This window comes from Ascaphus truei, chromosome 3 (assembly GCF_040206685.1).
Source record: "Ascaphus truei isolate aAscTru1 chromosome 3, aAscTru1.hap1, whole genome shotgun sequence".
NCBI classification, from domain to species: Eukaryota; Metazoa; Chordata; class Amphibia; order Anura; family Ascaphidae; genus Ascaphus; species Ascaphus truei.
In genome coordinates, this window is record NC_134485.1 from 182,946,059 (window position 1) to 182,960,332 (window position 14,274).

A 14,274-nucleotide genomic window follows, 5' to 3' on the forward strand; every position below is an offset into this window, starting at 1 on the left:
TCTGTGGTTCCGAGAGGGGGTAACCAGGATCACTAATAAAGGTCAAGCCACTTGGCTGCCTGAATGCCCTGCTTCAGCACAGACCAGAAAGGCATTGTGATAAGCGTATCTCCGGTATAGTCAGGGGTTAATGGGAGTCGTCCCCGTCCCCCCAATATACGCCCAGAACCATGGACCCGGTACTTGTGGTTCGGACTGTCTCCAACCAGCCATAATGTTGTGAGAGTGAAATTATGTCTAAGTCCAGCTTTGGTACATTAGAAGCAACTCTGAAACTTAACCTAAGCGTTTTTCGAAGCTACTTTTTGGCTAACTTCTTATAGGAAGGTCTAGGAGCTCTAAAAATGAACGTGCGCGTCTTTCACGCTTCCCGAGGGACTTAGAAGAATTTTGTGATATTTTTTATTAAAATGGTGTATAAGGGTATATATATAAATATATTTTATGCACTGTATATGAGCTGGCGATTTCTAAGTCTGTGGTTCCGAGAGGGGGTAACCAGGATCACTAATAAAGGTCAAGCCATTTGGCTGCCAGAATGCCCTGCTTCAGCACAGACCAGAAAGGCATTGTGATAAGCGTATCTCCGGTATAGTCAGGGGTTTATGGCAGTCGTCCCCGTCCCCCCAGTATACGCCCAGAACCATGGACCCGGTACTTGTGGTTCGGACTGTCTCCAACCAGCCATACAGTAATGTTGTGAGAGTGAAATTATGTCTAAGTCCAGCTTTGGTACATTAGAAGCAACTCTGAAACTTAACCTAAGCGTTTTTCGAAGCTACTTTTTGGCTAACTTCTTATAGGAAGGTCTAGGAGCTCTAAAAATGAACGTGCGCGTCTTTCACTCTTCCCGAGAAACTTAGAAGAATTTTGTGATATTTTTTATTAATATGGTGTATAAGGGTATATATATAAATATATTTTATACACTGTATATGAGCTGGCGATTTCTAAGTCTGTGGTTCCGAGAGGGGGTAACCAGGCTCACTAATAAAGGTCAAGCCACTTGGCTGCCAGAATGCCCTGCTTCAGCACAGACCAGAAAGGCATTGTGATAAGCGTATCTCCGGTATAGTCAGGGGTTAATGGGAGTCGTCCCCGTCCCCCCAGTATACGCCCAGAACCATGGACCCGGTACTTGTGGTTCGGACTGTCTCCAACCAGCCATAATGTTGTGAGAGTGAAATTATGTCTAAGTCCAGCTTTGGTACATTAGAAGTAACTCTGAAACTTAACCTAAGCGTTTTTCGAAGCTACTTTTCGGCTAACTTCTTATAGGAAGGTCTAGGAGCTCTGAAAATGAACGTGCGCGTCTTTCACTCTTCCCTAGGGACTTAGAAGAATTTTGTGATATTTTTTATTAAAATGGTGTATAAGGGTATATATATAAATATATTTTATGCACTGTATATGAGCTGGCGATTTCTAAGTCTGTGGTTCCGAGAGGGGGTAACCAGGATCACTAATAAAGGTCAAGCCACTTGGCTGCCAGAATGCCCTGCTTCAGCACAGACCAGAAAGGCATTGTGATAAGCGTATCTCCGGTATAGTCAGGGGTTAATGGGAGTCGTCCCCGTCCCCCCAGTATACGCCCAGAACCATGGACCCGGTACTTGTGGTTCGGACTGTCTCCAACCAGCCATAATGTTGTGAGAGTGAAATTATGTCTAAGTCCAGCTTTGGTACATTAGAAGCAACTCTGAAACTTAACCAAAGCGTTTTTCGAAGCTACTTTTTGGCTAACTTCTTATAGGAAGGTCTAGGAGCTCTGAAAATGAACGTGCGCGTCTTTCACTCTTCCCGAGGGACTTAGAAGAATTTTGTGATATTTTTAATTAAAATAGTGTATAAGGGTATATATATAAATATATTTTATGCACTGTATATGAGCTGGCGATTTCTAAGTCTGTAGTTCCGAGAGGGGGTTACTAGGCTCACTAAAACAATTCAAGCCACTTGGCTGCCAGAATGTCCTGCTTCAGCACAGACCAGAAAGGCATTGTGATAAGCGTATCCCCGGTATAGTCAGGGGTTAATGGGAGTCGTCCCCGTCCCCCCAGTATACGCCCAGAACCATGGACCCGGTACTTGTGGTTTGGACTGTCTCCAACCAGCCATAATGTTGTGAGAGTGAAATTATGTCTAAGTCCAGCTGTGGTACATTAGAAGCAACTCTGAAACTTAACCTAAGCGTTTTTCGAAGCTACTTTTTGGCTAACTTCTTATAGGAAGGTCTAGGAGCTCTAAAAATGAACGTGCGCGTCTTTCACTCTTCCCGAGAAACTTAGAAGAATTTTGTGATATTTTTTATTAATATGGTGTATAAGGGTATATATATAAATATATTTTATACACTGTATATGAGCTGGCGATTTCTAAGTCTGTGGTTCCGAGAGGGGGTAACCAAGATCACTAATAAAGGTCAAGCCACTTGGCTGCCAGAATGCCCTGCTTCAGCACAGACCAGAAAGGCATTGTGATAAGCGTATCTCCGGTATAGTCAGGGGTTTATGGCAGTCGTCCCCGTCCCCCCAGTATACGCCCAGAACCATGGACCCGGTACTTGTGGTTCGGACTGTCTCCAACCAGCCATAATGTTGTGAGAGTGAAATTATGTCTAAGTCCAGCTTTGGTACATTAGAAGCAACTCTGAAACTTAACCTAAGCGTTTTTCGAAGCTACTTTTTGGCTAACTTCTTATAGGAAGGTCTAGGAGCTCTAAAAATGAACGTGCGCGTCTTTCACGCTTCCCGAGGGACTTAGAAGAATTTTGTGATATTTTTTATTAAAATGGTGTATAAGGGTATATATATAATTATATTTTATGCACTGTATATGAGCTGGCGATTTCTAAGTCTGTGGTTCCGAGAGGGGGTAACCAGGATCACTAATAAAGGTCAAGCCACTTGGCTGCCAGAATGCCCTGCTTCAGCACAGACCAGAAAGGCATTGTGATAAGCGTATCTCCGGTACAGTCAGGGGTTTATGGCAGTCGTCCCCGTCCCCCCAGTATACGCCCAGAACCATGGACCCGGTACTTGTGGTTCGGACTGTCTCCAACCAGCCATACAGTAATGTTGTGAGAGTGAAATTATGTCTAAGTCCAGCTTTGGTACATTAGAAGCAACTCTGAAACTTAACCTAAGCGTTTTTCGAAGCTACTTTTTGGCTAACTTCTTATAGGAAGGTCTAGGAGCTCTGAAAATGAACGTGCGCGTCTTTCACTCTTCCCGAGGGACTTAGAAGAATTTTGTGATATTTTTTATTAAAACGGTGTATAAGGGTATATATATAAATATATTTTATGCACTGTATATGAGCTGGCGATTTCTAAGTCTGTAGTTCCGAGAGGGGGTAACCAGGCTCACTAATAAAGGTCAAGCCACTTGGCTGCCAGAATGCCCTGCTTCAGCACAGACCAGAAAGGCATTGTGATAAGCGTATCCCCGGTATAGTGAGGGGTTAATGGAAGTCGTCCCCGTCCCCCCAGTATACGCCCAGAACCATAGACCCGGTACTCTTGGTTCGGACTGTCTCCAACCAGCCATAATGTTGTGAGAGTGAAATTATGTCTATGTCCAGCTTGGGTACATTAGAAGCAACTCTGAAACTTAACCTAAGAGTTTTTCGAAGCTACTTTTTGGCTAACTTTTATAGGAAGGTCTAGGAGCTCTGAAATTGAAGGTGCGCGTCTTTCACTCTTCCCGAGGGACTTAGAAAAATTTTGTGATATTTTTTATTAAAATGGTGTATAAGGGTATATATATATAAATATATTTTATGCACTGTATATGAGCTGGCGATTTCTAAGTCTGTAGTTCCGAGAGGGGGTAACCAGGCACACTAATAAAGGTCAAGCCACTTGGCTGCCAGAATGCCCTGCTTCAGCACAGACCAGAAAGGCATTGTGATAAGCGTATCTCCGGTATAGTCAGGGGTTAATGGGAGTCGTCCCCGTCCCCCCAGTATACGCCCAGAACCATGGACCCGGTACTTGTGGTTTGGACTGTCTCCAACCAGCCATAATGTTGTGAGAGTGAAATTATGTCTAAGTCCAGCTTTGGTACATTAGAAGTAACTCTGAAACTTAACCTAAGCGTTTTTCGAAGCTACTTTTCGGCTAACTTCTTATAGGAAGGTCTAGGAGCTCTGAAAATGAACGTGCGCGTCTTTCACTCTTCCCTAGGGACTTAGAAGAATTTTGTGATATTTTTTATTAAAATGGTGTATAAGGGTATATATATAAATATATTTTATGCACTGTATATGAGCTGGCGATTTCTAAGTCTGTGGTTCCGAGAGGGGGTAACCAGGATCACTAATAAAGGTCAAGCCACTTGGCTGCCAGAATGCCCTGCTTCAGCACAGACCAGAAAGGCATTGTGATAAGCGTATCTCCGGTATAGTCAGGGGTTAATGGGAGTCGTCCCCGTCCCCCCAGTATACGCCCAGAACCATGGACCCGGTACTTGTGGTTCGGACTGTCTCCAACCAGCCATAATGTTGTGAGAGTGAAATTATGTCTAAGTCCAGCTTTGGTACATTAGAAGCAACTCTGAAACTTAACCAAAGCGTTTTTCGAAGCTACTTTTTGGCTAACTTCTTATAGGAAGGTCTAGGAGCTCTGAAAATGAACGTGCGCGTCTTTCACTCTTCCCGAGGGACTTAGAAGAATTTTGTGATATTTTTAATTAAAATAGTGTATAAGGGTATATATATAAATATATTTTATGCACTGTATATGAGCTGGCGATTTCTAAGTCTGTAGTTCCGAGAGGGGGTTACTAGGCTCACTAAAACAATTCAAGCCACTTGGCTGCCAGAATGTCCTGCTTCAGCACAGACCAGAAAGGCATTGTGATAAGCGTATCCCCGGTATAGTCAGGGGTTAATGGGAGTCGTCCCCGTCCCCCCAGTATACGCCCAGAACCATGGACCCGGTACTTGTGGTTCGGACTGTCTCCAACCAGCCATAATGTTGTGAGAGTGAAATTATGTCTAAGTCCAGCTGTGGTACATTAGAAGCAACTCTGAAACTTAACCTAAGCGTTTTTCGAAGCTACTTTTTGGCTAACTTCTTATAGGAAGGTCTAGGAGCTCTAAAAATGAACGTGCGCGTCTTTCACTCTTCCCGAGAAACTTAGAAGAATTTTGTGATATTTTTTATTAATATGGTGTATAAGGGTATATATATAAATATATTTTATACACTGTATATGAGCTGGCGATTTCTAAGTCTGTGGTTCCGAGAGGGGGTAACCAGGCTCACTAATAAAGGTCAAGCCACTTGGCTGCCAGAATGCCCTGCTTCAGCACAGACCAGAAAGGCATTGTGATAAGCGTATCTCCGGTATAGTCAGGGGTTAATGGGAGTCGTCCCCGTCCCCCCAGTATACGCCCAGAACCATGGACCCGGTACTTGTGGTTCGGACTGTCTCCAACCAGCCATAATGTTGTGAGAGTGAAATTATGTCTAAGTCCAGCTTTGGTACATTAGAAGTAACTCTGAAACTTAACCTAAGCGTTTTTCGAAGCTACTTTTCGGCTAACTTCTTATAGGAAGGTCTAGGAGCTCTGAAAATGAACGTGCGCGTCTTTCACTCTTCCCTAGGGACTTAGAAGAATTTTGTGATATTTTTTATTAAAATGGTGTATAAGGGTATATATATAAATATATTTTATGCACTGTATATGAGCTGGCGATTTCTAAGTCTGTGGTTCCGAGAGGGGGTAACCAGGATCACTAATAAAGGTCAAGCCACTTGGCTGCCAGAATGCCCTGCTTCAGCACAGACCAGAAAGGCATTGTGATAAGCGTATCTCCGGTATAGTCAGGGGTTAATGGGAGTCGTCCCCGTCCCCCCAGTATACGCCCAGAACCATGGACCCGGTACTTGTGGTTCGGACTGTCTCCAACCAGCCATAATGTTGTGAGAGTGAAATTATGTCTAAGTCCAGCTTTGGTACATTAGAAGCAACTCTGAAACTTAACCAAAGCGTTTTTCGAAGCTACTTTTTGGCTAACTTCTTATAGGAAGGTCTAGGAGCTCTGAAAATGAACGTGCGCGTCTTTCACTCTTCCCGAGGGACTTAGAAGAATTTTGTGATATTTTTAATTAAAATAGTGTATAAGGGTATATATATAAATATATTTTATGCACTGTATATGAGCTGGCGATTTCTAAGTCTGTAGTTCCGAGAGGGGGTTACTAGGCTCACTAAAACAATTCAAGCCACTTGGCTGCCAGAATGTCCTGCTTCAGCACAGACCAGAAAGGCATTGTGATAAGCGTATCCCCGGTATAGTCAGGGGTTAATGGGAGTCGTCCCCGTCCCCCCAGTATACGCCCAGAACCATGGACCCGGTACTTGTGGTTCGGACTGTCTCCAACCAGCCATAATGTTGTGAGAGTGAAATTATGTCTAAGTCCAGCTGTGGTACATTAGAAGCAACTCTGAAACTTAACCTAAGCGTTTTTCGAAGCTACTTTTTGGCTAACTTCTTATAGGAAGGTCTAGGAGCTCTAAAAATGAACGTGCGCGTCTTTCACTCTTCCCGAGAAACTTAGAAGAATTTTGTGATATTTTTTATTAATATGGTGTATAAGGGTATATATATAAATATATTTTATACACTGTATATGAGCTGGCGATTTCTAAGTCTGTGGTTCCGAGAGGGGGTAACCAGGCTCACTAATAAAGGTCAAGCCACTTGGCTGCCAGAATGCCCTGCTTCAGCACAGACCAGAAAGGCATTGTGATAAGCGTATCTCCGGTATAGTCAGGGGTTAATGGGAGTCGTCCCCGTCCCCCCAGTATACGCCCAGAACCATGGACCCGGTACTTGTGGTTCGGACTGTCTCCAACCAGCCATAATGTTGTGAGAGTGAAATTATGTCTAAGTCCAGCTTTGGTACATTAGAAGCAACTCTGAAACTTAACCTAAGCGTTTTTCGAAGCTACTTTTTGGCTAACTTCTTATAGGAAGGTCTAGGAGCTCTGAAAATGAACGTGCGCGTCTTTCATTCTTCCCGAGGGACTTAGAAGAATTTTGTGATATTTTTTATTAAAATGGTGTATAAGGGTATATATATAAATATATTTTATGCACTGTATATGAGCTGGCGATTTCTAAGTCTGTAGTTCCGAGAGGGGGTAACCAGGCTCACTAAAAAAAGTCAAGCCACTTGGCTGCCAGAATGCCCTGCTTCAGCACAGACCAGAAAGGCATTGTGATAAGCGTATCCCCGGTATAGTCAGGGGATAATGGGAGTCGTCCCCGTCCCCACAGTATACGCCCAGAACCATGGACCCGGTACTTGTGGTTCGGACTGTCTCCAACCAGCCATAATGTTGTGAGAGTGAAATTATGTCTAAGTCCAGCTTGGGTACATTAGAAGCAACTCTGAAACGTAACCAAAGCGTTTTTCGAAGCTACTTTTTGGCTAACTTCTTATAGGAAGGTCTCGGAGCTCTGAAATTGAACGTGCGCGTCTTTCACTCTTCCCGAGGGACTTAGAAGAATTTTGTGATATTTTTTATTAAATTCGTGTATAAGGGTATATATATATAAATATATTTTATGCACTGTATATGAGCTGGCGATTTCTAAGTCTGTGGTTCCGAGAGGGGGTAACCAGGATCACTAATAAAGGTCAAGCCACTTGGCTGCCAGAATGCCCTGCTTCAGCACAGACCAGAAAGGCATTGTGATAAGCGTATCTCCGTTATAGTCAGGGGTTAATGGGAGTCGTCCCCGTCCCCCCAGTATACGCCCAGAACCATGGACCCGGTACTTGTGGTTCGGACTGTCTCCAACCAGCCATAATGTTGTGAGAGTGAAATTATGTCTAAGTCCAGCTTGGGTACATTAGAAGCAACTCTGAAACTTAACCTAAGCGTTTTTCGAAGCTACTTTTTGGCTAACTTCTTATAGGAAGGTCTAGGAGCTCTGAAAATGAACGTGCGCGTCTTTCACTCTTCCCGAGGGACTTAGAAGAATTTTGTGATATTTTTTATTAAATTGGTGTATAAGGGTATATATATAAATATATTTTATGCACTGTATATGAGCTGGCGATTTCTAAGTCTGTGGTTCCGAGAGGGGGTAACCAGGATCACTAATAAAGGTCAAGCCACTTGGCTGCCTGAATGCCCTGCTTCAGCACAGACCAGAAAGGCATTGTGATAAGCGTATCTCCGGTATAGTCAGGGGTTAATGGGAGTCGTCCCCGTCCCCCCAATATACGCCCAGAACCATGGACCCGGTACTTGTGGTTCGGACTGTCTCCAACCAGCCATAATGTTGTGAGAGTGAAATTATGTCTAAGTCCAGCTTTGGTACATTAGAAGCAACTCTGAAACTTAACCTAAGCGTTTTTCGAAGCTACTTTTTGGCTAACTTCTTATAGGAAGGTCTAGGAGCTCTAAAAATGAACGTGCGCGTCTTTCACGCTTCCCGAGGGACTTAGAAGAATTTTGTGATATTTTTTATTAAAATGGTGTATAAGGGTATATATATAAATATATTTTATGCACTGTATATGAGCTGGCGATTTCTAAGTCTGTGGTTCCGAGAGGGGGTAACCAGGATCACTAATAAAGGTCAAGCCATTTGGCTGCCAGAATGCCCTGCTTCAGCACAGACCAGAAAGGCATTGTGATAAGCGTATCTCCGGTATAGTCAGGGGTTTATGGCAGTCGTCCCCGTCCCCCCAGTATACGCCCAGAACCATGGACCCGGTACTTGTGGTTCGGACTGTCTCCAACCAGCCATACAGTAATGTTGTGAGAGTGAAATTATGTCTAAGTCCAGCTTTGGTACATTAGAAGCAACTCTGAAACTTAACCTAAGCGTTTTTCGAAGCTACTTTTTGGCTAACTTCTTATAGGAAGGTCTAGGAGCTCTAAAAATGAACGTGCGCGTCTTTCACTCTTCCCGAGAAACTTAGAAGAATTTTGTGATATTTTTTATTAATATGGTGTATAAGGGTATATATATAAATATATTTTATACACTGTATATGAGCTGGCGATTTCTAAGTCTGTGGTTCCGAGAGGGGGTAACCAGGCTCACTAATAAAGGTCAAGCCACTTGGCTGCCAGAATGCCCTGCTTCAGCACAGACCAGAAAGGCATTGTGATAAGCGTATCTCCGGTATAGTCAGGGGTTAATGGGAGTCGTCCCCGTCCCCCCAGTATACGCCCAGAACCATGGACCCGGTACTTGTGGTTCGGACTGTCTCCAACCAGCCATAATGTTGTGAGAGTGAAATTATGTCTAAGTCCAGCTTTGGTACATTAGAAGTAACTCTGAAACTTAACCTAAGCGTTTTTCGAAGCTACTTTTCGGCTAACTTCTTATAGGAAGGTCTAGGAGCTCTGAAAATGAACGTGCGCGTCTTTCACTCTTCCCTAGGGACTTAGAAGAATTTTGTGATATTTTTTATTAAAATGGTGTATAAGGGTATATATATAAATATATTTTATGCACTGTATATGAGCTGGCGATTTCTAAGTCTGTGGTTCCGAGAGGGGGTAACCAGGATCACTAATAAAGGTCAAGCCACTTGGCTGCCAGAATGCCCTGCTTCAGCACAGACCAGAAAGGCATTGTGATAAGCGTATCTCCGGTATAGTCAGGGGTTAATGGGAGTCGTCCCCGTCCCCCCAGTATACGCCCAGAACCATGGACCCGGTACTTGTGGTTCGGACTGTCTCCAACCAGCCATAATGTTGTGAGAGTGAAATTATGTCTAAGTCCAGCTTTGGTACATTAGAAGCAACTCTGAAACTTAACCAAAGCGTTTTTCGAAGCTACTTTTTGGCTAACTTCTTATAGGAAGGTCTAGGAGCTCTGAAAATGAACGTGCGCGTCTTTCACTCTTCCCGAGGGACTTAGAAGAATTTTGTGATATTTTTAATTAAAATAGTGTATAAGGGTATATATATAAATATATTTTATGCACTGTATATGAGCTGGCGATTTCTAAGTCTGTAGTTCCGAGAGGGGGTTACTAGGCTCACTAAAACAATTCAAGCCACTTGGCTGCCAGAATGTCCTGCTTCAGCACAGACCAGAAAGGCATTGTGATAAGCGTATCCCCGGTATAGTCAGGGGTTAATGGGAGTCGTCCCCGTCCCCCCAGTATACGCCCAGAACCATGGACCCGGTACTTGTGGTTTGGACTGTCTCCAACCAGCCATAATGTTGTGAGAGTGAAATTATGTCTAAGTCCAGCTGTGGTACATTAGAAGCAACTCTGAAACTTAACCTAAGCGTTTTTCGAAGCTACTTTTTGGCTAACTTCTTATAGGAAGGTCTAGGAGCTCTAAAAATGAACGTGCGCGTCTTTCACTCTTCCCGAGAAACTTAGAAGAATTTTGTGATATTTTTTATTAATATGGTGTATAAGGGTATATATATAAATATATTTTATACACTGTATATGAGCTGGCGATTTCTAAGTCTGTGGTTCCGAGAGGGGGTAACCAGGCTCACTAATAAAGGTCAAGCCACTTGGCTGCCAGAATGCCCTGCTTCAGCACAGACCAGAAAGGCATTGTGATAAGCGTATCTCCGGTATAGTCAGGGGTTAATGGGAGTCGTCCCCGTCCCCCCAGTATACGCCCAGAACCATGGACCCGGTACTTGTGGTTCGGACTGTCTCCAACCAGCCATAATGTTGTGAGAGTGAAATTATGTCTAAGTCCAGCTTTGGTACATTAGAAGCAACTCTGAAACTTAACCTAAGCGTTTTTCGAAGCTACTTTTTGGCTAACTTCTTATAGGAAGGTCTAGGAGCTCTGAAAATGAACGTGCGCGTCTTTCATTCTTCCCGAGGGACTTAGAAGAATTTTGTGATATTTTTTATTAAAATGGTGTATAAGGGTATATATATAAATATATTTTATGCACTGTATATGAGCTGGCGATTTCTAAGTCTGTAGTTCCGAGAGGGGGTAACCAGGCTCACTAAAAAAAGTCAAGCCACTTGGCTGCCAGAATGCCCTGCTTCAGCACAGACCAGAAAGGCATTGTGATAAGCGTATCCCCGGTATAGTCAGGGGATAATGGGAGTCGTCCCCGTCCCCACAGTATACGCCCAGAACCATGGACCCGGTACTTGTGGTTCGGACTGTCTCCAACCAGCCATAATGTTGTGAGAGTGAAATTATGTCTAAGTCCAGCTTGGGTACATTAGAAGCAACTCTGAAACGTAACCAAAGCGTTTTTCGAAGCTACTTTTTGGCTAACTTCTTATAGGAAGGTCTCGGAGCTCTGAAATTGAACGTGCGCGTCTTTCACTCTTCCCGAGGGACTTAGAAGAATTTTGTGATATTTTTTATTAAATTCGTGTATAAGGGTATATATATATAAATATATTTTATGCACTGTATATGAGCTGGCGATTTCTAAGTCTGTGGTTCCGAGAGGGGGTAACCAGGATCACTAATAAAGGTCAAGCCACTTGGCTGCCAGAATGCCCTGCTTCAGCACAGACCAGAAAGGCATTGTGATAAGCGTATCTCCGTTATAGTCAGGGGTTAATGGGAGTCGTCCCCGTCCCCCCAGTATACGCCCAGAACCATGGACCCGGTACTTGTGGTTCGGACTGTCTCCAACCAGCCATAATGTTGTGAGAGTGAAATTATGTCTAAGTCCAGCTTGGGTACATTAGAAGCAACTCTGAAACTTAACCTAAGCGTTTTTCGAAGCTACTTTTTGGCTAACTTCTTATAGGAAGGTCTAGGAGCTCTGAAAATGAACGTGCGCGTCTTTCACTCTTCCCGAGGGACTTAGAAGAATTTTGTGATATTTTTTATTAAATTGGTGTATAAGGGTATATATATAAATATATTTTATGCACTGTATATGAGCTGGCGATTTCTAAGTCTGTGGTTCCGAGAGGGGGTAACCAGGATCACTAATAAAGGTCAAGCCACTTGGCTGCCTGAATGCCCTGCTTCAGCACAGACCAGAAAGGCATTGTGATAAGCGTATCTCCGGTATAGTCAGGGGTTAATGGGAGTCGTCCCCGTCCCCCCAATATACGCCCAGAACCATGGACCCGGTACTTGTGGTTCGGACTGTCTCCAACCAGCCATAATGTTGTGAGAGTGAAATTATGTCTAAGTCCAGCTTTGGTACATTAGAAGCAACTCTGAAACTTAACCTAAGCGTTTTTCGAAGCTACTTTTTGGCTAACTTCTTATAGGAAGGTCTAGGAGCTCTAAAAATGAACGTGCGCGTCTTTCACGCTTCCCGAGGGACTTAGAAGAATTTTGTGATATTTTTTATTAAAATGGTGTATAAGGGTATATATATAAATATATTTTATGCACTGTATATGAGCTGGCGATTTCTAAGTCTGTGGTTCCGAGAGGGGGTAACCAGGATCACTAATAAAGGTCAAGCCATTTGGCTGCCAGAATGCCCTGCTTCAGCACAGACCAGAAAGGCATTGTGATAAGCGTATCTCCGGTATAGTCAGGGGTTTATGGCAGTCGTCCCCGTCCCCCCAGTATACGCCCAGAACCATGGACCCGGTACTTGTGGTTCGGACTGTCTCCAACCAGCCATACAGTAATGTTGTGAGAGTGAAATTATGTCTAAGTCCAGCTTTGGTACATTAGAAGCAACTCTGAAACTTAACCTAAGCGTTTTTCGAAGCTACTTTTTGGCTAACTTCTTATAGGAAGGTCTAGGAGCTCTGAAAATGAACGTGCGCGTCTTTCACTCTTCCCGAGGGACTTAGAAGAATTTTGTGATATTTTTTATTAAAACGGTGTATAAGGGTATATATATAAATATATTTTATGCACTGTATATGAGCTGGCGATTTCTAAGTCTGTAGTTCCGAGAGGGGGTAACCAGGCTCACTAATAAAGGTCAAGCCACTTGGCTGCCAGAATGCCCTGCTTCAGCACAGACCAGAAAGGCATTGTGATAAGCGTATCCCCGGTATAGTCAGGGGTTAATGGAAGTCGTCCCCGTCCCCCCAGTATACGCCCAGAACCATAGACCCGGTACTCTTGGTTCGGACTGTCTCCAACCAGCCATAATGTTGTGAGAGTGAAATTATGTCTATGTCCAGCTTGGGTACATTAGAAGCAACTCTGAAACTTAACCTAAGAGTTTTTCGAAGCTACTTTTTGGCTAACTTCTTATAGGAAGGTCTAGGAGCTCTGAAATTGAAGGTGCGCGTCTTTCACTCTTCCCGAGGGACTTAGAAAAATTTTGTGATATTTTTTATTAAAATGGTGTATAAGGGTATATATATATAAATATATTTTATGCACTGTATATGAGCTGGCGATTTCTAAGTCTGTAGTTCCGAGAGGGGGTAACCAGGCACACTAATAAAGGTCAAGCCACTTGGCTGCCAGAATGCCCTGCTTCAGCACAGACCAGAAAGGCATTGTGATAAGCGTATCTCCGGTATAGTCAGGGGTTAATGGGAGTCGTCCCCGTCCCCCCAGTATACGCCCAGAACCATGGACCCGGTACTTGTGGTTTGGACTGTCTCCAACCAGCCATAATGTTGTGAGAGTGAAATTATGTCTAAGTCCAGCTTTGGTACATTAGAAGTAACTCTGAAACTTAACCTAAGCGTTTTTCGAAGCTACTTTTCGGCTAACTTCTTATAGGAAGGTCTAGGAGCTCTGAAAATGAACGTGCGCGTCTTTCACTCTTCCCTAGGGACTTAGAAGAATTTTGTGATATTTTTTATTAAAATGGTGTATAAGGGTATATATATAAATATATTTTATGCACTGTATATGAGCTGGCGATTTCTAAGTCTGTGGTTCCGAGAGGGGGTAACCAGGATCACTAATAAAGGTCAAGCCACTTGGCTGCCAGAATGCCCTGCTTCAGCACAGACCAGAAAGGCATTGTGATAAGCGTATCTCCGGTATACTCAGGGGTTAATGGGAGTCGTCCCCGTCCCCCCAGTATACGCCCAGAACCATGGACCCGGTACTTGTGGTTCGGACTGTCTCCAACCAGCCATAATGTTGTGAGAGTGAAATTATGTCTAAGTCCAGCTTTGGTACATTAGAAGCAACTCTGAAACTTAACCAAAGCGTTTTTCGAAGCTACTTTTTGGCTAACTTCTTATAGGAAGGTCTAGGACCTCTGAAAATGAACGTGCGCGTCTTTCACTCTTCCCGAGGGACTTAGAAGAATTTTGTGATATTTTTAATTAAAATAGTGTATAAGGGTATATATATAAATATATTTTATGCACTGTATATGAGCTGGCGATTTCT